Consider the following 27,536-nt stretch of genomic DNA (forward strand, 5'->3'; position numbering starts at 1 on the left):
TGACAGTCCTCACCGTCATTGAAAGGGTTAATACCATGGCGCCGTTGACGGTGAGGACTGTGAATCTTACTGTATATACAGTAAAGATATTATTACTTACTTAATGTCGCTCCGGTCCCGCTCGCATCGGTAATGTCGGCGATTTGTTTACAACGCACGTTGGGCGTGCACGCGAAGTGAAGCTCCTCAATGTTAAGTCAATGGAGAGGCCCATAAAGAAACTTCATTTAAACAAAATAGCCATTTTGAGACATTTTGCAGCAGATCTAAATGTAAACAAGGCACAAGGCAGGGCGCAGCCATCTTCATCTTCTTGTCGCACACTGTCATGTGACTAGATGACGTAATCGTTGCCGTCAAGTGATAATCCAAAAAAACAAAAACAACCCCCTTCCGGCCCTTCAAAATAATAGCGGCGGCCGACGGAGGAAACGACGTGGCGCCGAGGCACCAAGCAACCTTCAGATTAAGAGGCAGTAGATGTGTTAATATAAAAAGTATTGGAAGATTTGGAGGACCCCCTGTAGTAACTCTTGAGGACCCCCTATAGGGGTCCCGGACCCCCTGTTGAAGACCCCTGTCGTAGAATACCTATTTTTCCAAACGCGACTGAGTGTCTCAGAAACGTCCATCGTACGACGAGCTCTCGTCTTTGACTTCCGGCCCGTTCTCCAGGAAACGTTTTCACGTCATCGGTCAGATCGACTCTGATCTCATCGGTCAAATCGATCGTGCCACCGCCGCGCCACGCCCGATGCTTTTATAAAGGTCCACAGCATTTGTTCTTATTTGTCGAGAGATCTTCGCCCACGACGCAACAAACACCAACACCTCTCCTTAATGGCCAGAGAGTGGAGGGAAGATCCGCAACTCAATTAACCCATTTAGGCCTCGAATTGTTTAATGTTTTAACCATTGAAAAATAGCAGATAATAAAAGCTCACAGCGCGGCACCGAGTGCCGCGCTGCAAGCTTGTAGATCTGCTATTTTTTATTTTGCAAGTCTTTGAATATATCTTTTTGAAAGTGAACATTTGGAACTCAAATACTTGCTTCTGGGGGGTCCCTGGAACAACATATTTTGAGATGGGCGTCACGGCCAAATACATGTAATTTTGGGGGTCCTTGACATGAAAAAGTTTGAGAACCACTGCTTTAGAAGAAGGATTTAGAAGACATCTGAAGAATCGTGTCAAAAATATTCAAAGACTTGCACACACAATTTTTCAAAAATAGCAGATATACAAGCTGTGAGCTTGTATATCTGCTATTTTTCAATAGTTAAAGCATAAAATAATGGTTAAAGTGTTCAGGCCCAAATGTCTTAAAAAGAAGAGAAGGAGGAGAAAGAAAAGAAGCTGTTAATAAATTATACCTTTTAGTATCTTTTCTCTCTCTCGCTGTCATAAATCCAATAAAGCTAAGGTCCTGCGGGTGTCTTCATAATAGATGAAGACAAAACTTCCCCCGGGACCAATTAGCCCGTCAGGAAATTACTATCTATGGGATTGTTGTAGCATTAGAACAAATCATATCGGAGATCCATTCCACAAACACTTCTTGGCCCCCAACATGAACCAGGTGAGGAATCACAAGGCCGCGCCGCGCTCGACCACACGTGTTTTGTTTATTTGTTTATTTATACCAAATCCCCATTGGCTTATTAGCTCATTAGCTTCAACATGCAGCTCCCTGGGGTCCAAGACATTAATTTACATTAAAGCAATTATGACATGCTATGTTTACCAATCATAAAAGTCTTTGTCCTGGTCCTTAAAACATGTATTAAAATTAGGGCTGGGATGCGATTAAAAATATTAATCTAATTAATTACAGGCTCTGTGATTAATTAATCGCAATTAATCGCATTTTAATCGCACATCGATATTTGACCTGAGAAGCATTTTTTTTCAAGTAAAACACATTTTGTTGTACGAGTGAATCAACGAGTGAGTTTTTTAAATCTAAATTTCGCATCCACTGGGCCAAGCAAAGTGCTCTAATTGGCTACTTCTCCCTTTGCGTTTGTTGTCTCTTCTTGGTTGGTGCATCGCTATGATCGGTATGCCCGAAACTGAAGGTTCTGTGGTGCAAAAACTAAGTGCGATTAAAATGCGTTAATTTTTTTAATCGCGTTAATTTTCTGTAATTAATTAATCGCAATTAATCAGTTAAAGTCCCAGCCTTAATTAAAATGTTAAAAAGGAAAACTCCACTCCAGTGAGCCATGGCAGGATCTCTCTGTGTTCTGTGGCATTTTGACTTGCAAACATAATATACCTAGATTCCTGCTTCCCTGGATGATGAAAGTCCAGAAGCCATTGAACTCACTTTTCTGAGCCTAATTATTCAAAAATCTACAGATTATAGAAAAAAACACTGAATGTTGAAAGTTTTTTTTATGTGTAATTGAGGTCAGGAAAAAAACAAGACTAAAAAAAGTAAATGTCATATGACCTTTAACAAAAATAGAAGAAAAAGATATTACTATCACGGTGTATCACATCAAAAGAGATACCAACCAAGGAATACAAAAGAGTTGCACATTCAATCAGGTAAGAATGATGATATGTTTTGAGTGTGCGGTATGAAGTCTAAGTCTAAGTTTACTTTTTTTAAAAACAAGCTTCTTCTTTGGTGTTACGATTATCACTATTAGAATAGAATACTATTCCATAGCACAATTATAAACCTCTAGTGCATATGAAAGTAGCAATACCGCAATGTAGAAACTACCCTTTTTACAAGTAACAATCCTGCATTGAAAATCGTATTCAAGTCAAAGTACCAAAAGTATTACCATAAAAAATATACATAAATCAGCAAAAAAGTAAAAGCATGCCGTTTGCAAGATGCCCATATCATAATCATAATACAATTTATCATGTCGCCGGACTATAACTATTGATCATTAACCACTTTTATACTGTAAAGGATTTTCAATGAATTATTCATAATCTTAAATCTGCAAATGAACAGGTAACTTAAAGCTGTCGCATAAACTTGGATAAACTTAGAAAGCTGGATGGAAAAGTACAACATTTGGCTATTGCAAAAGGAAATGGAGTAAAGCAGGGGTCTTCAACAGGGGGTCCGGGACCCCTAGGTGGTCCTCAGAGTTACTTAAGGGGATCCTCCAAATCTTCCAATCATTTTAACAACTTCAATTTGGAGATGGGGGTCTGCGGCCCAATAAATGTAATTTCGGGGGTCCTTGACATGAAAAAGTTTGAGAACCACTGATTTAGAGGAAGGATTTAGAAGTTGGGTAAAAGATTGGGTCAAAAAGACAACAAGCTCGCAGTGTGGCACTAGTGTCCATATTCTGAGAACTGTAGACAAAAATAGCAGATCTACAAGCTCACAACGCCTCGCGCTGTGAGGCGTTGTGAGCTTGTAGATCGGCTATTTTCGGCTATTAGGGGGAAAAGAGCAGACTAAGTACAGAGTGAAAGTTCAAGTATTGACGGCTCAAGTGGTTAAATGTTTGAAAACACAAATTGATATGAATCCAAAATACACTGATGATTGTGCTGTCAAGTGCGTGCGTGCGTGCGTGCGTGCGTGTGTGTGTGTGTGCGTGCGTGCGTTAGTGCTGGGGCAGGGGGGGTGTACAGTAGTAGACATGGGTACGCAGCAGTGTCTGGCCAGAGGGTGGATGGTGCTAACTGGTGCATTTTTAATGGCGGGGGGCCGACACGTCCAGCCCCCCCTCCTCCTCCCCCCTCCCTCTCCCCCCTCTCTGCTTACGCAGCTCCTCCTCGTTACCGGCCCGTCCAAATCCACCCCTGTCACGGCAACACAGAGAGAGAGAGAGAGAGAGAGAGAGAGAGACGGAGAGAGAGAGAGAGAGGCCTCCCGCCGGCCCCCGATCGTGCAACAGTTCTGGACCCCCACCCCACCCCACTCCACCCTACCCCACCCCATCCATCCCAACACAACACCCCCCCCCCCCCCCCCCCTTCCATGCAACCCCCACATTTTTTAGACACCTCAATAATTTAGTGCGTGTGTTTACGGAGCGTTAGACAAAGTCAAGTGCAGTGGCCTCCTGTGTACGTCCTGGCCGGGGATGAATAATACATGCGCACGGCTCGCGCACCGCCGTGACCGTGCGTGTGTGTGTGTGTGTGTGTGTGTGTGTGCAGGGGCGTCACAAGGGGTAGGAAAGTGGGACTGAGTTACCAGGGCCCAAGGTGGCCCCTCCACCTTGGCCCTATAGTAACTTTAGCTATTGAAAAATAGCAGATATACAAGCTCACAGCGCGGCACCGAGTGCCGCGCTGCGAGCTTGTAGATCTGCTATTTTTGAAAAGTCGTAAAAATGTGCGCACATCTTTGAATATGTATTTTTTTAAGCGAACATTTCTAACTCAAATTTTGCCAAATACATATCATCTTGGGGGTCCTTCACATGAAAACGTTTGAGCACCACTGACATAGAAACATAAGTTTCTTGCACACATTTTCACGATTTTTCAAAAATAGCAGATCTACAAGCTCGCAGCGCGGCACTCGGTGCCGCGCTGTGAGCTTGTATATCTGCTATTTTTCAATAGTTAACATTCATGGGGGGCCCGCAGTGAATCCTTGTACCCAGGGCCCAGAATTTGGTGTGACGCCCCTGTGTGTGTGTGTGTGTGTGTGCGTGTGTGTGTGTGTGTGTGTGTGCGTGCGTGCAGCTATGGAAGTCCAGGAGATCCTCCGGCAGGCAGCAGCACATAAGCAAGAGTAAATGTCCTGACATTTCAAATATCCACTGTGCCCACGAATGTGCTGAACACGCAGAATTTTTCCTCTTTTTTTTTTTTTTTTTTTTTTTTTCTTTTTCGCTCGGACTCCCTGCGAACAGAGTGAGGGGTGGGATGTGGGGGTTGGAGGGGAGGGGGGAGGTCTGGCCATTACGGTAGTTTCCAGAAATAAAAGAGTTTTTTTGTGGCAGCCAAAGCAATGTCCTGAAACAAACCCGCCTTATGGCCGTGGGTTCTCTGTAAGATTAGTACGTTGCTTAACTCTTTTTACCGCCATTTATATGATGTTATAAGGATCCAAGGATGTCTTTTAACTGTTCTGCTGCTGTTGACGGCGCTCACCGTCATTGAAAGGGTTAATACCATGGCGCCGTTGACGGTGAGGACTGTCAATCTTACTGTATATACAGTAAAGGTATTATTACTTACTGTACGTCGCTCCGGTCTCGCCCGCATCGGTAATGTCCGCGATTTGTTTACAACGCACGTCGGGCGTGCACGCGAAGTGAACGCCCTCCATAGTAAATCCATTGAGAGGCCCATAAAGAAACTTCATTTTCTCCAAAAGAGTCATTCTTATACAAAGGATGGTCTCCACTCTTCCATACTGTACACAAAAGCTGGGCGCAGCCATCTTCTCTTCTGGGCCCACACTGTCATGTGACTAGATGACATAATCGTTGCCGTCAAGTGATAATCCAAAAAAACAAAAACAACCCCCTTCCAGCCCTTCAAAATAATAGCGGTGGCCTATGGAGGAAACGGCGTGGCACCGAGGCACCAAGCAACCTTCAGATTAAGAGGCACTATTAGTGTTAATGCCATAAAAGTAGCTACGGTTATGGGCCAACCGCAGAATGCTGTTACAGAGCAGCAAATCTAAGGCTAACTTGAAATTGATTCCGCCCAAGTCTCGGACTCCGTCTGAGGCAATAGTGGGGATTATTAAGTGTTAAAATGTCCTCTGGTATTGAAAAAAATTGCTATGTTGAGTCCAAGCCTGTGTCCTAGTCAAATGTAAAGAAACAGTGAAAAGCTAGAATACTGGTACCAGTGCCACATTCTATCTAAACTCCTATTCATGGGTTGCATTTGTAGTCCTACACCAGCCATTTTGAGGACCAACACAGGTGTTTTGATTAACTTAGAACATTGGTTCTATGCCAATCAGACAAATTGAACATGTGTGTTGGTCCTCAATATGGCCGGTTTAGTACTACAAATGCAACCCATGAATAGTACTTTCAGCACCATGGCTAGCTCCAGTGTACTGTCTATCTAAACTCCTGTAGTGCTTTCAGCACCTTGGATAGCTCCAGTGTACTGTCTATCTAAACTCCTGTAGTGCTTTCAGCACCATGGATAGCTCCAGTGTACTGTCTATCTAAACTCCTGTAGTGCTTTCAGCACCATGGATAGCTCCAGTGTACTGTCTATCTTAACTCCTGTAGTGCTTTCAGCACCATGGATAGCTCCAGTGTACTGTCTATCCTCCTGTAGTGCTCTCAGCACCATGGATAGCTCCAGTGTACTGTCTATCTAAACTCCTAGAGTGCTTTCAGCACCATGGATAGAGACATTTGCAGTTGCAGTTTACACCTGTGTCTGTTAGACCAGTGGTCCTCAACCTTTTCAGGCTGTGACCCCCAAAATAATCATATTTGAACTGGGGACCCCCACCCTTCACAAACACTTGGAATTGTAGGAGTTGGCATTACATTTAGTTTGACTTGATATGTTCCATTGTGAAAATAGCCGATCTACATGCTCACAACGCCTCACAACGCGAGGCGTTGTGAGCATGTAGATCTGCTATTTTCACAATTTCATACTCTAATATCTGGCAATTTGACCAATATGTTAGACCAGAGGTACTAAAACTGAAATTAACACGTCATTAAAGTCATTAAATTGTCACTTGCAGATACCATGTATACACTTACTGTATGTTGGTCTGTTGACTTTTGAGTGAGAAAACAATGTTAACATTTAGCTAAACATCTGGGGACCCCCTAAAATAATTTGGGGACCCCTCTGGGGGTCCCGACCCAAAGTTTGAGAACCACTGTGTTAGACTGGGCCTGGGGCCTTAGGGGGAAAAAATGGTCATTCCGGGCAAATCTGTCTAAAAGCGCAATTTTTTGCACAGATGTAGGTTGGCACAGCTCCTGTTGACTTTCTATATACACTATACTACAGGAAGCAAATACTACCCAGGTTTAAGTAGGATGTGAGGGGTCTAACTAGGGGTTTTTCATGATTCTGAATCCATTGCAAGCATTTGTTTTGCTCAAAACTGAAAAGTGATGACTCATCACTAAACCATCGTTTGAACATTTTATCCCCCTAAGGCCCCAGACTATGTCTGTCTACGTCCATGAAAGAAGACTTTGAATGAATTCAATGAACACCAGTGTTTTATGAATTCACAACATTTTTGTCACCAAAAGGTGTCTTTGAATCTTGCTCATCTGGCCCGAAATGTTGACTAATGAATTTTTTACAATCCTCCCCCGCACCCCCCTGCCCCCCTGCTCCGACATGTCAGTGCTGGGGAAATGAAAAGCCTCTAATTTTTTGGCTGCGCATAACAAATGCATGAGTTTGTGTGCCGGTGACAGCGAAACAAATAAAGCATTGTTATGAGTGGGACTTTCTCTGTAAATAATGTATCTCATTGTGCAGGGACAAATATGCATGGGGGGCCTCGATAGCAACCTGGAGAAGTCTGTCATCGTTTCACTCCACGCTTGGCGATAAAGTGAGACAATCGACGCAATCGCAGCTCGATGGGTTCTGTTCACTCAGATCAGCCAACACAGGGATGCTGACTTAACCCTCGCTAAAAACCCCAGGACAAAAATCCACTCGTCCTAGACAATTTGCCCTCCTGGCCCCCAAACTGTGGAATAAACTCCCTGTCGCACTTAGAACTAGAGACTCACTCCCTAGCTTCCGCCGTGGCCTGAAGACTCACCTCCTCAGACTCCATCTAAACCCATAGCACTACTGTAACATTCCCCTTCCATCGATGACCATATATGAAGCTAGATAGCATTTTTAGGTTTTAGAAGTTGTTTACTGATTAGGTGCGTGGTCTGCCTAAGTTATTGTTTTTTTCTAGATTCATATTCCTATGCATTTGTTATATTGTTGTTAATGTACTGACATATTATCTTGCTTATTATAGTGATGTATTACCTGCTTATTGTAAGTCGCTTTGGATTAAAAGTGTCTGCTAAATGCCTAAACTGTAAACTGTAGGATATCCTTGAATGTGCTTGAACTGAGTGGCTTACTTTTAAGGTCAGGAAAACGTGTGGGTTTGTTTGCTTAGGAAAGTGTAGAGGAAACGCACTTGAATTCATTTGTTTTTGAACGGGTGTGGGACGCTATTTCAGCTCCCATGGCATGCTCTCAATAAGGAGAAGCTTATCACTGTAGCATCGTTGTACATATATCTAAAACAAACAAGGGCCTGGGTTTGAATTTGAAGTGTCCTTTACTCACACGGATGAGAGCCTTTGAAAAAAAAAGAAAAAAGAAAAAAGGAAAACACCTTGTGCACTTGAATTTGACTTTGGAAAAGTTCCACGAATGCTCTGACCGTGTGCACATGGAACAAAATGGCCCGTACGGGTCCATTTGGTTCAATGTGAACACTCTCAGAGTCAGAGAATTCCAAATCGTTACTGTCGGGCAGAAACCTCGTATCTCCAAGTTTCACATTTGTAAGTTTTTTCACCAAGTAAAGCCTTGCTTCATCATACAAGGCTGTCGCACAAAAGTAGTGAAAACAGCCGATCTGCAAGCACACAACGCCCCGCGGTGCGAGGCGTTATGTGCTTGTAGATCTGCTGTTTTCACTAGTTTAGTTCATTTTTAAAATGATAAATACAAAACGAACGGTCTTGGACATACGAGGTTTCCACCCGACAACGACGAAATGATGCAAAAATGCATTCAATGCACGTAGAGGAACTCCATACATCTTGCCATCGTAATAATGAATGGTACCTTTATGTATTGCGGGCGTTGACACGTACAATCACACATCCCAGAGTAATTCTCTCGGTCGCGCGGCATCCGAGGGGACGTGAACAAGCGTGCCGTTCTCGCCCCCAGATGTGTAGTCGCCGCCGCCTCCGCCTCCGCCACCGCCACCGCCACCTCTGGAGTAAAAGACGACGATAAACGCTTGCCGCAAAGTCTTGTCTTTATCGCGACAGACGGGTTCGAAGCGAACCTGAGCCGACGTAATGAGTGGGCAAGCTGCGTTTTTTTGTTTGTTTTTCATCACAAAACTAGATTTGTCAGCAGCGGTGGATCAGATCGGGGGGGTAGGGGTAATGCTGGACATACCGGGGGAATGACCGCATGCATACCATACTGTACATCAGGGTTCCCCAATTAGTTTTCCCCAAGGGCCGAATTATGTCTAAGGTACCAAGCCGAGGGCCACAACATTGCAGAGGTGACTTCAGCGTTCCCGCTACTCCAGCGACTGCGACAGTTCAGATATCGTCGTTGTCGGTGAAAATATTGTATGTCCAAAACCATTCGTTTTGCATTTATCATTTTAAAAATATTTAAACTAGTGAAAACAGCCGATCTACAAGCACACAACGCCTCGCACCGCGAGGCGTTGTGTGCTTGTAGAACTGCTGTTTTCACTACTTTTGTGTGACGGCCTTGTATGATTTGCGAAAGAACGTACAAATTTGGAGATACGAGATTTCCACCCAACGACGACGATGTACTAGTGTCGTTGCTGCTCTTATACCACCATTATTACTGGGGTTGGTGTGGGCCAGACAGTAGCCCCCCGCGGGCCGCAAATGGCCCTTGGGCCGCCTATTGGGGAACCATGCTGTACATATTAGGGAAATAACCAAAAAGTCGACTCAGTCGACTTCATTACACAAGTCGACTCCCACCAGGGAAAGTCGGAAAACACAAAAAACGAACTAAAAACATATTTTTTCATCATTATTTTTGCTCCATTTGTACATGTGTACAGCGTTCAAACCGTAGCATTGCTTATTGTCAAGGAAATAATGATTCTCTTCTTTTCCAACTGTGTTTTTTCAATGGAATTGAGCAACAGCCTTTCGAGTTTTTACCCCCCGTCCACGCACAGTGTGAGGACGTGATAACGTCGACTTCAACTCAACTTTTTACTGAGTCGAGTCGACTTGCAAAAAATCACAAGTCGTTAATGCCCTAGTACACATACGTACAGCACATCCATGTGTGGACGCACACGTCCTGTGTGTGCGCAGACATTTGTGGTGCCGTGCACCTATAGCCATGCGTACAGCCGTACACACGTACGTACATGCACACACACACACACACACACACGGACACACACACACACACACACACACACACACACACACACACACACACACACACACACACACACACACACACACACACACACACACACACACACACACACACATTCATGCATAATCTGTACCTCTCACACATGCACTCCTGCAGATATGCATGGTCGCGCGCACTTATAGTACACACACACACACACACACACACACACACACACACACACACACACACACACACACACACACACACACACACACACACACACACACACACACTCTCCTGCGTTCATGAAGTTAACTTGGGTAGGGGGAGGGGTGTTAAGGGGAGTTGACTGTTGATTGAGCGGCTGTCCCTCTCTCCCAGTGCAGATTTATGATGGAGAGGATTTGTGTCCGGCCGGACCGCGGCGGCTCAGACTTATCTTGTTGATATAGACAGCCTTGTAGATTTCCTGCGAGTGGATTTATGCCTTCTGGTGCGCGCCGTGCTCTCTGCACTGCACTCCGCTCCGCCGTCAGACCCAAATCCCCTCCGCTTTTTTTTACGCCCGGGTGTGGAATGGGATGGAAAGGCAGCAGTGGTGGAAAAAGTACTTACATTCTTTACTTAAAGGAGTAGTTCACCACTTTTCAACCTGTCTTCATATAATAGGTCCTCCTCACTAATGTTCATGATAAAATAGCACAATTTTTTTCTACTCAGTCCAAGTCTCCTAGGAGAGCTGTGGGAAGTTCAGAATCCATCGTCTTGTGACATCATCATTTTCCAACAAAAAAAAATTAATCAATATTTTTGAAAAAAAGTATTTAGATTTTTATTATCGCGAGAACAATGGCTTCCACTTTAAAATTGCAACTTTTCAGGAATAGAAAGCCTGCTGTTTCTATAAGCTGGATTGGCAATCGATGATGTCACAAGACGATGGGTTTCTGACCTGCCCACAGCCCTCCTCTGAGGAAAAAGAAAAAAAGAAAAAAAAGAAGCTATTTTTGAGTGAGGACCAATTATATGAAGACAGATTGAAAAGTGGTGAAGTCCTCCTTTAAGTAAAAGTATCAATAATGCAATATAGTTGTACTCTGTTGTAGAAGTAGTAGAAGTCCGGTATTCAACATTTACTTGAGTAAAAGTACAAAAGTATTGGTATCAATACAGATCTGTCCCATTTCAAGTTATCACATGTATAAACATCTTTAGAAAATAGCTGATCTACAAGCTCACAATGCGTCGCATCAGACGCATTGTGAAGTTGTAGAAAATGTATATATAGCTAAAGTGGTTAATGTTTTGTGGTGGACAAAGTTTATATAACTGAAGTTAATGTGCATGTATTCAAAAGGACACATTACAAAGTGCATTTATGATTGTCAGACATAAAAAAAAACGTAATATTTGAAGGGAAAATCGCGCTCTTTCGAACGACCATCATTTCGACCGGAGGGTTAGCGACTCACTCCACGGAGGTTAAGGTTAGGGTGAGGGTTAGAGTCGGGTGTCGAAAAGATGACATGTAGTAACAGCGACACGCTCCCCTATTTGAAATGGGTGGTGGTTTGAGTCCCAAGAAACTCTTCTTAGGAATGTAGTGGAGTCAAAAGTCTAATATTTCCATTTGAAATGTAGCGGAGCGACAGTCATTATTAGGGTCAGTCATCTCCATAGTTGGGAAAAGTTTCATTTCATCATTTTCAAAAACAGCAGATCTATACAAGCTCACAAGTGCGTCACGTTGTGCCATGTATGCCACGAGCTTGTACTGTACACCTGCTGAAAGGAATCTTGAAAGATTTCAAACAAATCTTCTTTTCTGGGGGTGTCACCTGGCACAAAGTATACTTTATAACAGGGGTCTTCAACAGGGGGTCCGGGACCCCTAGGGGGTCCTCAGAGTTACTACAGGGGGTCCTCCAAATCTTTGTGTGATAGAAACTAGTTTTTTCCTACCTTTTTTATATTAACCACTTGAACCCTAGCATCCATATTCTGAGAACTTTAGCCAAAAATAGCCGATCTACAAGCTCACAACGCCTCGCAACGCGAGGCGTTGTGAGATTGTAGATCGGCTATTTTTGCCAAAGAGCTTTGGAGGGGGAAAAGAGCAGACTAGGTACAGTGAAAAGTCAAAGTTGACGGTTCAAGTGGTTAAATATCTGAAAACCCACATTAACATGAATCCAAAATACACTGATGATTGTGCTGTCAAACAATGAAACTATATGGAATCTACGATAAGGTTGTGGGGGTCCCTGCTTCATCTCTCCCTCAACTAAGGGGTCCTTGGCCTGAAAACGTTGAAGACCCCTGCTTTATAAGATGGGGGGCCCGCAGCCAAACATATATACATTTGGGGTGTCCTTGACGTGAAGAAAGTCATAGAACCAACTGCATTATGTGACAATAAAGTGGATTCAGAGAGTCTGACTCTGGTTGCATCTGCTATGTTTTCCTGCTGCTGGTAGTTTCCGCTGAGCGGTTCCGCCCCATGATGACATGATGCCCTGAACAGGGCTGTGATGGGCTCGGGTTCATGTGGCTAAAAAGACATGTATATCCCTTCAAGACCTGGGGTTATTTGTATTCTTTAGCTATTGAAAAATAGCAGATATACAAGCTCACAGCGCGGCACCGAGTGCCGCGCTGCGAGCTTGTAGATCTGCTATTTTTTTGGAACAAATCTTGAAAATATTTGCAAATCTTTGAATATATATTTTTCAAAGCATACGGTACTTCTGTAACTTAAATCTCTGCTTCTGGGGGGTCCCTGGAACGACATATTTTGAGATGGGGGTCCGGGGCCGAATACATGTAATTTTGGGGGTCCTTGACATGAAAAGGCTTGAGAACCACTGGTTTAGAACTGTTTTTTATTCAAAGACTTTTTGAGTAGACAATTTTTCCAAAAGAAATGCAGATATACAAGCTCACAGCGTGGCACTCGGTGCCGCGCTGTGAGCTTGTATATCTGCATTTTTTTTAATAGTCAAAGCATAAAATAATGGTCGAATTCGCGGGTACACATTTTCATTCCTAAACCTGACGCCATTCCTACGCAATGCCATTCCTACAGAGGTAGTAACCACCTAAATCAAACCCTAACCTCAGTAGGAATGGCAGTGGGTAGGAATGGCAGGTTTAGGAATGGAGAACTGCCCCCCGAAGTGGCGTTCTCCGGGCCTTAACGGGATATGGTGAAAAGAGTGATGACGGGGCGAGAGCGATACAGCAGGACACTCTTACACAGCATGTCCCAGGAAGGGCCGATGCTGCTGATTCAAGTGAAAAGGAAGGCGTTGGGATTTTTTCCCTTTTTTTTTTTTTTTTTCTTTTTTTTGGTGCAGGGAGAATAGGATCCCAAAGCCATCTGCTGCAGATAGATCAGTCGCTTGGCCTTTTCCACACATGACGCTTCAGATTAATTATGATCATCATGTCGCGAGTCTGCTCGCCATAAATCAACCGCGGGGCAACCGTGTAAAAATTATGTAGTAAAATAACATTCCATATATGGGTCCGTGGCGGCGACGTGCAGCTATATATGCCCCATTATCACCCGTCTTCAGCTAGTGGTGGTGGGAGGAAAATTGGATAAAGTGTCAGAGTCCAGGGACGTGCTGGCCATTGGGAAAAGCGGGACAACTCCCGAGCGGCCGGTTAATTCCCAGCCTGTCCAGGCCGGGCCATTAGGAAAAAATTTAAAATACAATGTCGGCCTTCGTTCCATTTTGGGGGCTGGGCAGCCAACAAAGTAAATCGTCACTGTCGGGCAGAAACCTTGTATCTTCAAGTTTCAAATGTATATATTTTTTCGCAAAGCAAAGTCCCGCTTCATCATACAAGGCCTTTGCACAAAAGTAGTGAAAACAGCAGATCTACAAGCACACAACGCCTCGCGGTGCGAGGCGTTGTGTGCTTGTAGATCGGCTGTTTTCACTAGTTTAAATCATTTTTAAAATGATAAATACAAAACAAATGGTTTTGGACATACAAGGTTTCCACCCGACAACGACGAAATATAACTCATGTACAGTAATTGGCCCACTGGGTTGTCACTTGTAATGATCTGAAATAGCAAATCTTTGAGTAGCAGCAGCGCTATAGCACGCAATGAGGGCCTCTCCAACTCTTTTTCCCGGGCTGAATCAGGGGCCCAGCACGTCCCTGTCAGAGTCCTTATACGTTTTCTCTTCCTTTTTGTTTCCACGACGTCCGGGCATAAATAATTAGTTTTCTAGTTAACGGCTGGAGGCAGAAAGGGCAGTGTGAAAAAAATAATAATAATAAAATAAAAGGTCCAAAGCGGTGAAAGAAGTACAAAGATATTTTTTAAAAGCAATAACAGAATATAAAGTAAAGCTAAAAGGCCTGGATTCAAAACTTTAGTTGAATAAAACTAATAACGTACTGGCATAGAAATGCACTTTAGAGTACCAAATCAAATTGTAGAATGTCTATTTTCGAAAGGCCAAAGTATAAAATAGGGCTTCATTCTCTTCATTTCTCTCTCTCTCTCTCTCTCTCTCTCTCTCTCTCTCTCTCTCTCTCTCTCTCTCTCTCTCTCTCTCTCTCACTCTCTCTCTTCCTCTAACGCTCAACATACTGCTGTTGAGCGTTAGCAAAGGGCAGAAGAGATGCACATGACACCTGGCGAGTTTGGTTGAAACGTTGCTGTGTGTTTGTTTGTTTGTGTTGTACGTTTATTTGTATTTATTTCACTGTACTCGCACAGGTTGAAGCTGGTATTCTCCTGCTCTTTTACTATAACCGTGCCAGTCAGCCGAGACGTACTTTGACGTCACCATTCGCCCCCATGCCGCCCAAACAGGCTTAGAAAAGTGCAAGGGCAGACATCTTTTGCAGATGTTTGAGAGACCAAACTCTCTCTCTCTCTCTCTCTCATTTGAAGGTGTCTGTTCCATTTTATCTGTTTATTGACCGGACAGGGGTGTGAGTTTCTGATTTAATGTGGGCATAACTGTGTGAAGAAAACAAGTCGGTTGTGCGGTCCACTGGGGGTGGCCGTGTTGGGGGGGGGGGGGGGGGGGGTCGAGGGTCTTGTCTGCTGACCTCCTCAGACTCTGAATAAGTGAAAATATTCTGTTCTGTGTCTCAGAGGCAAACATTGCATACCTCAGTTACTGGTTACATAGATTCTTATTACTAGTAAGACACCCAAGGGTGGAATGCGACCTCAGGGTGACATGCAACCTCGCCCTAAAGGGCGAGGTCGCGCCAATTCTTGACAATCTGGCCAACCACAGCGTTTCTCTGACGATTCTAGTTGTTGTCATTCTGGGGGGAGTTTGTTCATGTTTTTGTGAGGGTATCAACCCTAGGAGCTCAGCACACTCACAGAATCATGGCACACTCACAGAATCAATGTTATGCCCATACATGGAGTTCCCTGACTATGTTATGTCAAAACATGCCCATATGTGGACATTACCAAATATGGCATTTCCAGATATGTCCTTAATATTGATAACATTGGGACAGGGATCTCCATATATGGGCATGAAACATATGTTAATTAGTAAAGCCAAGCTTAGGTTTGATGCCTTGGGATTTCTATATTTGGACATAAGTGTGTACCCAATAGGTCATCATCTGGAAAGGTAGGGTGTAAATCAGAGTAAAGCAGGCTTTTGAGCTAGTTAGGGCCAGAGATTGATGACATCAGAAATCCCCATATATGGGCATAAAGGGATTTTGCTTTTGGGAATGCCCATCTATGGCATTTTTATTTTATTTTATCCTTTATTAATAAAAATACATGTATGTATCCATATACATATGGAGTTCAATATTGATGTTTTTGGAGAAGGTATGTTGTAAATGTATGCTACTTAGTAAGGGGCCTCGGGTTAGATACTCTTTGTATGGCCTCTGGAGGTCCTTGGCGTCGGTTAGTAGTATGCCCAGCACATAAGATGTGGGACGTCACAAAGCCTGCGGCCATGTATCATTTTCCATCAGGCCTGTTGGTTTTCACGCTCCAGTGCGGCGTTCATGCGCTGCAAGTCAATGGCAGACTTGGCAGTCAGACAGACAGCCATTGACTCCGGCCTAACAATGGCTACTTTCTATGACGGTAGTCCCATATGACATGATGGACTGGACTATCTCCATATATAGTGTTATCCACATTTCGTGTAGCTGCCCTGTACAGGAAGTGATGTCACAACTCGCTGACATCACACTGACATCACAGAGGCTTCGGAAGGACGGTCACGAGGCTTCGGACACTCAAGCGACACGATTCTTCAGAGTATATGCGACCTTCGGTCGCAACAAAACATGCATTCAATAATTAAGCGTCTATTTCATACTTGTGTTATTCCGAAACATAGCCGATGGACACAAGCTACAACTACGAGCCCACAACTTGTGATCTTGTGAGCTACGTTGCAATACACAGATCTACAACAAGGGTCTTCAACAGGGGGTCCTCAGAGTCACTACAGGGGGTCCTCCAATTCTTTGTGTGATAGAAACCTGTTGTCTCCTTTTTTTATATAACAACTTGAACCCTAGCATCCATATTCTGAGAACTTTAGCCAAACGTAGCAGAACTAAAAGCTCACAACGCCTCGCAGCGTGAGGTGTTGTAGATCAGCTATTTTCAGCAAAGAGGTTTTGTAGAGGGGAGAAAAAAAGGGCAGACCAAGTACAGAGTGAAAGGTCAACTTTATTAAGTATTGATGGTTCAAGTGGTTACATAGTACAACATAGCTATTATGCATTTTTCAAGTTTCAACATAATAATCCTAATCTGCAAAGGCAGATAAATGTGCTGGAGCAAAGAAAAAGCCCAATTATTTTACTCTGAGATGCAGTGGAGTAGACGTACAAAGTATTGAAAAATGGACATAACTCAAGTAACGTAAAACTCCTCAACGTTTGACTTACAACTGCAGTACTTGAGTACATGTACTTAGATACTTGGCACCGCTGGGTGGGGTGGGGGCGAGTGGGTGTGTTTGTGGGGGGTGGGAGGGGGGGGGGGGGAAGGAGACACCAGCAGAGAGAGAGAGAGAGAGAGAGAGAGAGAGAGACATTTCAGAGTAATATTGATCTGAGTTAACCCATTTAGGCCTACAATTATTGAAATGAATGCTTTAACTATTGAAAAATAGCAGATATACAAGCTCACAGCGAGCTTGTAGATCTGCTATTTTTGAAAAATCTTGAAAATATGTGCAAATTTTTCAATATATATATTTTTAAAGCAGACTTTTGTAACTCAAATTTCTGCTTCTGGGGGGGTCCCTGGAACAACATATTTTGAGATAAGGGTCTGCGGCTGAAGAAATGAGATTTTGGGGGTCCTTGACATGAAAAAGTTTGAAAACAGCTGATTTAGAGGAAGGATTTAGAAGTCGGGTCAAAGATCGGGTAAAAGATATTCAAAGACTTGCACACATTTTCACGATTTTTCAAAAAATAGCAGATCTACAAGCTCGCAGCGCGGCACTCGGTGCCGCGCTGTGAGCTTGTATATCTGCTATTTTTCAATAGTTAAAGCATAAAACAATGGTTTAAAGTGGTTCAAATCTAACGCGACTCGGGCGCGTTCCCGGTATTTGAGAGTTAATTAGATTCCTATCTCGTCTCGGGGGACCGGCATTCCGGCAACACATTTCAGAGTGAAGAAAGTGAGCTGAGAGAAGCACCAGTATATGAACTAAGTTAATTTCATTTCTAAAGCCCGGAGTACCAAATGTGATTTGATTATTGGGATGTTTTTTTTCTTTATTTTTTCCACCCACTAATTACAATTTCTCCTTTCTCGCAGCCTGGAGTTTATCTAAAACTTTGGGGTGTTTTTTTTTTTTTCGGTGAATCCTAATGAGTCTTGGTGCTAATGACCAAACATATTTATTCTGCCATAACACCCTTGGTAGGTATTTTAGTAACACGGTGTATAACACAGTCACACGTTATTAGTCTCTAAACTCATTGAACATGATTTTTTTTTTTTTGCCCAATTAGAAGCTGTTTAATTTCACTCCACGTAAGTGTAATAAACACGGTATTAGGTAACTTCGAGCGCCACCAATTAGTGTTTCCCTAATTGCGTAGAGCAGCACGAATATATAGCGCGAATCAGAGTCGTCTAATCAGAGAGTTCTGCCATTAATTGCGGGGTCAGAAACAGCGCTGGTTCGTTGTCACTTTACCCCTCATAGACTTCAATGCATTCTGTGAACTTCCGGTTCGCGGTTTGTCACTATACGCCAATAGATGTGTGTGTGTGTGTGTGTGTGTGTGTGTGTGTGTGTGTGTGTGTGTGTGTGTGTGTTTGTGTGTGTGTGTGTGTGTGTGTGTGTGTGTGTGTGTGTGTGTGTGTGTGTGTGTGTGTGTGTGTGTGTGTGTGTGTGTGTGTGTGTGTGTGTGTGGAAGACCTGGCCCCATGAAGTGAACCAGTGGTTCTCAACCTGTGGGTCGTGACCCCAAGGGGTGTCCCCAAATTATTATTTTTTTTTTGGCGGGGGGGGCAGATGATTAACTTAAGGTGAAACATTGTTTTCTTACTCAACAGTAAACAAACCAACATGAAGTATAAGTGTATAGAGGGTATCTGCACACACTAAAGGGACAATTTAAGGACTTTTTAATACCTCTAAAATTACAAATTAAACATTGGTCAAATTGTCAAATATTAGAGGCAGAAATTGTGAAAAAAAACAGCAGATCTACATGCTCACAACGCTTCGCAACGCGAGGCGTTGTGAGCATGTAGATCTTTCTATTTTCACAATAGAACCGTGTTATACAAAATGTAATTCCTCAACTCTTAGTGCTCGTCAGGGAGGGGAGTCCCCAGTTAAAATATGATTATTTTGGGGGTCGTGGCCTGAAAAGGTTGAGAACCACTGCTCTATACAACGCTCTGGCTCAAATCTGTGAACCAAAGGTGCAAATGTGTAAAAAAAATGGACCCGTACGGCGTATGGGTCCATTTGGTGTGTGTGTGTGTGTGTGTGTGTGTGTGTGTGTGTGTGTGTGTGTGTGTGTGTGTGTGTGTGTGTGTGTGTGTGTGTGTGTGTGTGTGTGTGTGTGTGTGTGTGTGTGTGTGTAAAGGGTGCAGTCGGCGGGGTATCACATTGAGGAGGTAGTGGACTGGCACCCACGGGGTGGGGTGTGGGGGGGGGGGGGGGGGGGGGGGGGGGCACCCACTGGGTCACTGGCTTTCATGGCTGATCTGTTTGTCATAATGGCTTTTAAAAGGTCACATGTGTTGATTAAAATGACTGATCGTTAAGAACGTGCGCCGTGGAGAGTATATGAGCGTGTGCGCGCGCACACACACACACACACACACACACACACACACACACACACACACACACACACACAAAGAGTATGCATACACATGCACGTGTCCAACCGCGACAAACCTTCCCCAAGCGCACAAGCGCATCACAGTTGTGCAGACACATGTATTCTGTCTCTCTCTCTCTCTCTCTCTCTCTCCCTCTCCCTCTCCGCACACACACACACACACACACACACACAGGGGCGTCACAAGGGGGGGGAAGTAGGACTGAGTTACTAGGGCCCATGGTGGAGGGGCCCTAGTAACTTTAGCTATTGAAAAATAGCAGATATACAAGCTCACAGCGCGGCACGGAGTGCCGCGCTGCAAGCTTGTAGATCTGCTATTTTTGAAAAGTCGTGAAAATGTGTGAGAAAAAAAAATCATGGGGGGCCCGCAGTGGATCCTTGCACCCAGGGCCCAGAATTTGGTGTGACGCCCCTGCACACACACACACACTCCCCCAGGTCCCGTCCAATGCAGCGCAGCGTCATTTGTTACAGACGGATGCGGGGCAGGGGACGCAGGACGCATAGATTATCTGAACAGGTCAGGCATGTATATGAATAGATCTCTCTGCTCACTTCAGATATTACTCCATTTTTCACATGTCGCCGCCACCGCCGCCTTCTGCGTCTTGAACGCGGACACGGACCAGGCAGATATAATAGAGACAGTATACTGTAGCCATACTGCATGTACTCCCTAGTGGTGTGGGCACTGGGCAGCCAGTAAATCAGTGGTGGGGGGAAAAAATACTCAAATGTTTTAGGTAAAGGAGGACTTCACCACTTTTCAACCTGTCTTCATATAATAGGTCCTCACTAATCTTCATGATAAAATAGCCCCATATTTTACCTACTCAGTCTGGGTCTCATAGGAGAGCTGTGGGCAGGTCAAATCCATCCACCGGTATCATCATTTGACATTCTTTTTTTAATCTAAATATTTTTGAAAGAGATATAGATTTTTATTAACGTGAGAACAATGGCTTCCACTTTAACATTGCAACTTTTTTAGGAATAGAAAGCCTGCAGTTTCTATTAGCTTGGATTCCCCTTTGATGATGTCACTGGTGGATGGAATTGACTCACCCACAACTCTCCTATGAGAACCAGAGTAGAAAAAATGTGCCATTTTATCATGAACATTAGTGAGGACCATTTATATGAAGATACGTTGAAAAGTGGTGAAGTCCTCCTTTAAGTAATAGTGTCAGTACTCCAGTATAGAAACGCTCTGTTAGAAGTAAAAGTCCAGGATTCGAAATGTACTTAAAGTATTGGCATAAAAAATGCTCAAAGGGATATTTCACTTAAAAAATAATAATAATAATAATTTTACCGTCTAATCAGACTTTGTGATTGTGTCTGATAAAATGAATATCAAATGTCTAAATATTGAATCAAGCAACTTAAAATCTGTCTGGGATGTTCCCAAAAGCCTGATTAGAGGATAACATGAGGGGCCTACTTTTACTTTTGGTACTTTAAGTACATTTTGATACCATTACCAATACTTTTATACTGTTACTCATGTCAATTTTGAATACTAGACTTCTACTTGTAATAGAGTGCATTTGCATTGCCCAATCTATCTTCTGTCTACAACCAGCAAACTGTGATCGCTCTTCTCCGCTCATCGCTCCCTTTTATCCAAGAGTCTAACAAGAAAGATAGGCTAACAACAAAGATGGAGGCGGAAATGGACGGATTTTTGCAAGGCCACGCCCAAACCTCATTCTCAATTATCCTTACCCCTTATCCCTAAACTTCTCCCCCTTTTTTGAGCGGTGGTCACACCGTCTCCTAAGCATGACTTCGTCTGCATGTGACTATATGTCTGTAACTTTGTAGCATGGCAACACCGCTGGCGCTGTTGAGTCACACACGTACCAGAGATTCCGTTAGCCGGTATTTACCGGCCATTGGCCGGTTAAATGTTTAATTGGCCGGTAATTATAAAGTCAACCGGCCACCGTGGCCGGCTGGGAAAATGCCTCACAGTATCTCATCTGCAAACACGTATGTGACGTTCAATATAATATGGCCGATAAATTAATTGATTGGCCGGTAAAATATAATCCTGCCGGCCAAGGTGGCTGGCCCCAAAAATGCCTAGCAGAAACCCTGGTACATACGTACATACGTACTTACGCACGCACGCACACACACACACACACACACACACACACACACACACACACACACACACACACACACACACACACACACATACAGGCAACCCTGAAAATGTAGTTCTCTTGTACTAACATACTCCAACATCAGATTGGTTAGAATACCATTTTATTAATTAAAAATGATTCTGGATGGTAGCTTTGATTTAGCTGTGAAAGTGTTGAAATTGCATAATGGATACATTATTATTATGAACAATGAGACACAATGTACTGTGTGGCACGATCCTCCCTCCCCCCATCTCTCTCTCTCTCTCTCTCTCTCTCTCTCTCTCTCTCTTCACCCCGGACATAATACCTGCGCAGGCACGTGCACACATAGACATCAAAGGGGGCTTGAGCCCCTGCCCTTTTATCCGTCTGTAAAAAGTGCCCTCTCAAGACCATGAATGCAGTTTTTACTATGGTAAAAGAAATGCAAACGCCCCCTTTTCCATGCCATACCTCAAGGCAGCATTCAAGAGAATTGCCATGTCCAAACTCTCCTGAACTTGAATGCAGCATCTTATGTCGAAAGAATAGCCCTCTCTGTGTAGAAATCCATGCCGTTACGCCACATCTCCAGTATTGACTTGATCATGCTTAGTTCAGTGTGGTTTCAAGCACCGAAAATAGCCGACCTCCACACTCACAACGCGTCGCGCTGCGACGCATTGTGAGCATGGAGGTCTGCTATTGTCGATATTTTCACCAAAATTACCTTTTAAAAATGTCAGCCCCTGCCTCTCTAACATTCTCATTGGCATAAAAAATGCTCAAAGGGATATTTCACTTAAAAAATAATAATAATAATAATTTTACCGTCTAATCAGACTTTGTGATTGTGTCTGATAAAATGAATATCAAATGTCTAAATATTGAATCAAGCAACTTAAAATCTGTCTGGGATGTTCCCAAAAGCCTGATTAGAGGATAACATGAGGGGCCTACTTTTACTTTTGGTACTTTAAGTACATTTTGATACCATTACCAATACTTTTATACTGTTACTCATGTCAATTTTGAATACTAGACTTCTACTTGTAATAGAGTGCATTTGCATTGCCCAATCTATCTTCTGTCTACAACCAGCGAACTGTGATCGCTCTTCTCCGCTCATCGCTCCCTTTTATCCAAGAGTCTAACAAGAAAGATAGGCTAACAACAAAGATGGAGGCGGAAATGGACGGATTTTTGCAAGGCCACGCCCAAACCTCATTCTCAATTATCCTTACCCCTTATCCCTAAACTTCTCCCCCTTTTTTGAGCGGTGGTCACACCGTCTCCTAAGCATGACTTCGTCTGCATGTGACTATATGTCTGTAACTTTGTAGCATGGCAACACCGCTGGCGCTGTTGAGTCACACACGTACCAGAGATTCCGTTAGCCGGTATTTACCGGCCATTGGCCGGTTAAATGTTTAATTGGCCGGTAATTATAAAGTCAACCGGCCACCGTGGCCGGCTGGGAAAATGCCTCTTTGGCTATTTTATCATTTAATCTTATTATACACATAATTATTTGTCTAAAGTAGTAAACCTACAACCATCATAATTTTAAATTTGTATCATGTTCTGTGAGTCTGTCTGACGACAGCGGAGCTCACCGCCACTGCTGCTGCTTCATGCTGCGCTGTAGAGGTGGGACGTTCGCGAACGAATCGAGTCTTTTGAACGGCACTTTGAAATGAACGATAGCATTGTGAGCTTGTAGATCAGCTATTTTCAAATGGCAGATATGTACCTATATATGTCCGAAATAAATGTATATAGGGTTGAAGTTATTTGTAATTATAATCAAAATCTACAAAGTAACTACTAGAATGAGCCAGTCTTTTGAACGGCTTTTTGAAAGGAACGGATCCCAGAGATCCGGCTCACTTCAAAGAGCCATAAATCCCATCTCTACTGCGCTGTGCATTGGAAATATCAGAGCTTCAAGCTCACAACAAGGCGAAACGTGCCGCGCTGTGAGCTTGTATGTCTGCTATTTTAGACACGCACACGGCCTTACGGAGAAGCACACATCACGTTACACAGCTGACAGTTCCAGCACCTTGTAACAATCAGCGTGGGTTTAGTGTTATAATCAGAACAAACTGGGGTTCTTCCGAGGTAATCTATACCAAGCTGGACCCAGTAGACGATAATAAAAAAGGGACCCGAACTCTGTGGAATCATGGATATTATACAAGCACGCACATGACTTTCTGATCGCATGGATGTGATGCCATCGTGGTCAAAGCAACAGAGGCAAGTCAACCTTCCTTGCGCCATCATAACATAACATTAACAAAATAAAACAAATGTGTGTAAAAGGTTTAATAAGACGTGAAGCCAACATCATATAGTCTACTATTAACTTATTAATTTGTAGGCCACTGTGTGGCAGGGCGCGCAAACGGTTCGCTTGAGTTGCGTGCCCACTTTAACCTATTCACTTCTTTTTTTTTTTTGGCAAGCGATACCTCTACATAAGTAGATAGTTAGGATATTATTTTTTTGGAACATATTGCAATTGCATCTGTGATAAAGAGGAAGGAAGCCCAGCGCAAACATAAAATGGTGTAATTATCAGTTGGGTGCACGCCGGTGCACCATGCAGATACAGTATCTCATCTGCAAACACGTATGTGACGTTCAATATAATATGGCCGATAAATTAATTGATTGGCCGGTAAAATATAATCCTGCCGGCCAAGGTGGCTGGCCCCAAAAATGCCTAGCAGAAACCCTGGTACATACGTACATACGTACTTACGCACGCACGCACACACACACACACACACACACACACACACACACACACACACACACACACAACACACACACACACATACAGGCAACCCTGAAAATGTAGTTCTCTTGTACTAACATACTCCAACATCAGATTGGTTAGAATACCATTTTATTAATTAAAAATGATTCTGGATGGTAGCTTTGATTTAGCTGTGAAAGTGTTGAAATTGCATAATGGATACATTATTATTATGAACACTGAGACACAATGTACTGTGTGGCACGATCCTCCCTCCCCCCATCTCTCTCTCTCTCTCTCTCTCTCTCTCTCTCTCTCTCTCTCTCTCTCTCTCTCTCTCTCTCTCTCTCTCTCTCTCTCTCTTGCACGTGCACACATAGACATCAAAGGGGGCTTGAGCCCCTGCCCTTTTATCCGTCTGTAAAAAGTGCCCTCTCAAGACCATGAATGCAGTTTTTACTATGGTAAAAGAAATGCAAACGCCCCCTTTTCCATGCCATACCTCAAGGCAGCATTCAAGAGAATTGCCTTGTTCAAACTCTCCTGAACTTGAATGCAGCATCTTATGTCGAAAGAATAGCCCTCTCTGTGTAGAAATCCATGCCGTTACGCCACATCTCCAGTATTGACTTGATCATGCTTAGTTCAGTGTGGTTTCAAGCACCGAAAATAGCCGACCTCCACACTCACAACGCGTCGCGCTGCGACGCATTGTGAGCATGGAGGTCTGCTATTGTCGATATTTTCACCAAAATTACCTTTTAAAAATGTCAGCCCCTGCCTCTCTAACATTCTCTGCATGTCCCTGTACCTGCGTCTAGCTGGCGGCCCATGCAGGCTATATGACTGTACGGTAGGGGCTATAATTGTTGCAGTAAATCGTGCATCTCCGCTACGCCCCTGTCTTAACCGGCCATTACGCATGGTTCACTACGGCTCTTGTTGATTGCAACTGTCGGGAGGGCGAGATTTATGCACTCACCGGGCGCTGGGGGGGCGGGGGGAGGTTGGGGGGGTACAGTTAGAAGAGAGAGAGAGAGAGAGAGATGGGGGGGGGGGGGCTGTTTTAATAGGGGTTGGGTGGGGGAGGGGGTTGGGGGGGTCATGTCCGTGCTGAGCCCTGCATGCCTCATCATTCCAGAATAAGTACCTTTGTTTTTTTACGCAAAGGAGCAGCATTTTCAACCTTATCTTCAATATGGAATAGCTGCCATATTGGAAAGAACTTCCTTCAGGTGTTACCAATCAGACTAATTAGGGCTCGTGTACACACACCGGACGCGGAGGCGGCGGCTTGTCAAAACACACACCCCCATTATTTTCAATGAACTAACCCACACCGGCGGCGTCAGACACGAGGTCTGCCGCCTCGGCACTCGGTGCCGCGCTGTGAGCTTGTATCTGCTATTTTTCAATAGCTAAAGTATAAAATAATTAAGGCCCCTCCACCACCTTGGGCCCTCGTAACTCAATCCCACTTTCCTACCCCTTGTGACGCCCCTGGTGTTCCCCCTTCGCCTGGCGTCCACCGTGGGGGAAAGCCCGGTAGTCGTTCTAAATTGAGCCGTGCGATCCGGTTCATCCGGCACTTCCGGTGTCTGCAAATTCATACCATTTACATCGGCTATTGTGGCCAGGGTGCATAAAAACTACAAAAGTTATTTCAGCACTGGGTGCTTTATTGGTCCTCACTCATTGTAAGATGATACCGATCTACTCACTCTGTGTCTCATTGGTGGGCTGGCTGTGTACAGTTCAGGAAACGGCCTGCAGACATCAGCGATGAGGATTACATGTTATCCAATCGGCAGTGAGGACTGTGGAATAAATGAGTGAAATTGGAAGTGCATGAGACAAAGAAATGAGCAGACAAAACTGAAACCACAACACTATTAAAGTTGACCGAGAGACCATGAACCATATAGATTGAGCTTTGACTTTTCCAAAAAAGAAATATATAGTTTTAACAAAAGATTATGATAATTATGATGATAATGATAATAACGGTAATGATTTAGCAACAGAGATCATGACACCATATACAGTAGCACCTACATGGAATGACCCAATTCACCTTTGTTAATATTTCACCGAGTTGCACGGAGGCAGGTGGGCTTGTCAGGAACTGTCATAATTGATCATTAGCAACCCTCTTCATTATGATAAACAGATAACATTATTCATCAACTAAAGAAAAAAAAATCATTACATATTCATGGTGTGTGCATTCTGCATTGCACCCAATGCACAGAGGAGTTAACCCATGCAGGTCGGGGGAAGACACCCATGCACCGCACAATTCTATGAATGATGGAAGAATTGAGTTACCGTGTTGCGTGTCTGACTGCGTGCGTACGTCTCCCAGCTGGGATTTCGCAGGCGGGGACACACATCAGAGGAGCCCCCCCCCCTCTTGCCGCGGCAGGAACGCCGGGACATACCCTCCAGCCGAGAGCGCTGGCGTCGCGATCGAGCTCACGCTGCCTCACAATATGTCACCTTTCATTTCATTATCGGGGACGGAGAATATCAACTGGGAAGGAAGCACTGCACCCCTTTGGAAATAGTTATTTAGAGCAGTGGTTCTCAACCTGTCGGTCCCCAGATGATTACCTTAATGTGCAACATTGTTTTCTCACTCAACAGTCAACAAACCAACATATAGTTTAAGTGTATAGAGGGTATCTAAAATGACAAATGAATCGTTGGCCAAATTGTCAAATATTAGAGGCAGACATTGTGAAAATAGCACATATACATGCTCACAACGCCTCGCAACGCGAGGCATCGTGAGCATGTAGATTTTCCCAATAGAACCGTGTTATACAAAATGTAATGCCTCAACTCTTAGTGCTCGTCAGGGTGGGGGGTCCCTGAAATGTACGGGCAGTTACGGGCCACAATCCATATCCGCATGGTCGTGTGGAATAAAACAAACACACACACACACACACACACACACACACACACACACACACACACACACACACACACACACACACACACACACACACAATAACACAAGCGATATTAGATTTGCGAGGCTTTCTGCTTATGATCACAAACAAACAGATGGGCTATCATAGATGCCGGGAGGATGAAACAAATTGGGGTCACGGAGCAGGCCCTCGTGGATTGACACCGGTTTGTCACATTAAAAGCAGGAGACTCACCGTACCGGCA

At 43.9% G+C, this 27,536-nt stretch overlaps 1 protein-coding gene across 1 annotated transcript in view; it reads left to right on the forward strand.

Moving 5' to 3' along the window:
• Positions 1–27,536, forward strand: part of LOC308282662 (RNA binding protein fox-1 homolog 3-like) — a gene marked incomplete at its 3' end in the record, with an annotated part of 388,814 nt that overhangs the window by 48,294 nt on the left and 312,984 nt on the right. The gene's annotated exons all lie outside the window — the stretch shown is intronic.

The sequence above is a fragment of the Nannobrachium achirus genome (assembly GCF_963921795.1).
Source record: "Nannobrachium achirus genome assembly, chromosome: 4".
NCBI lineage: Eukaryota > Metazoa > Chordata > Actinopteri > Myctophiformes > Myctophidae > Nannobrachium > Nannobrachium achirus.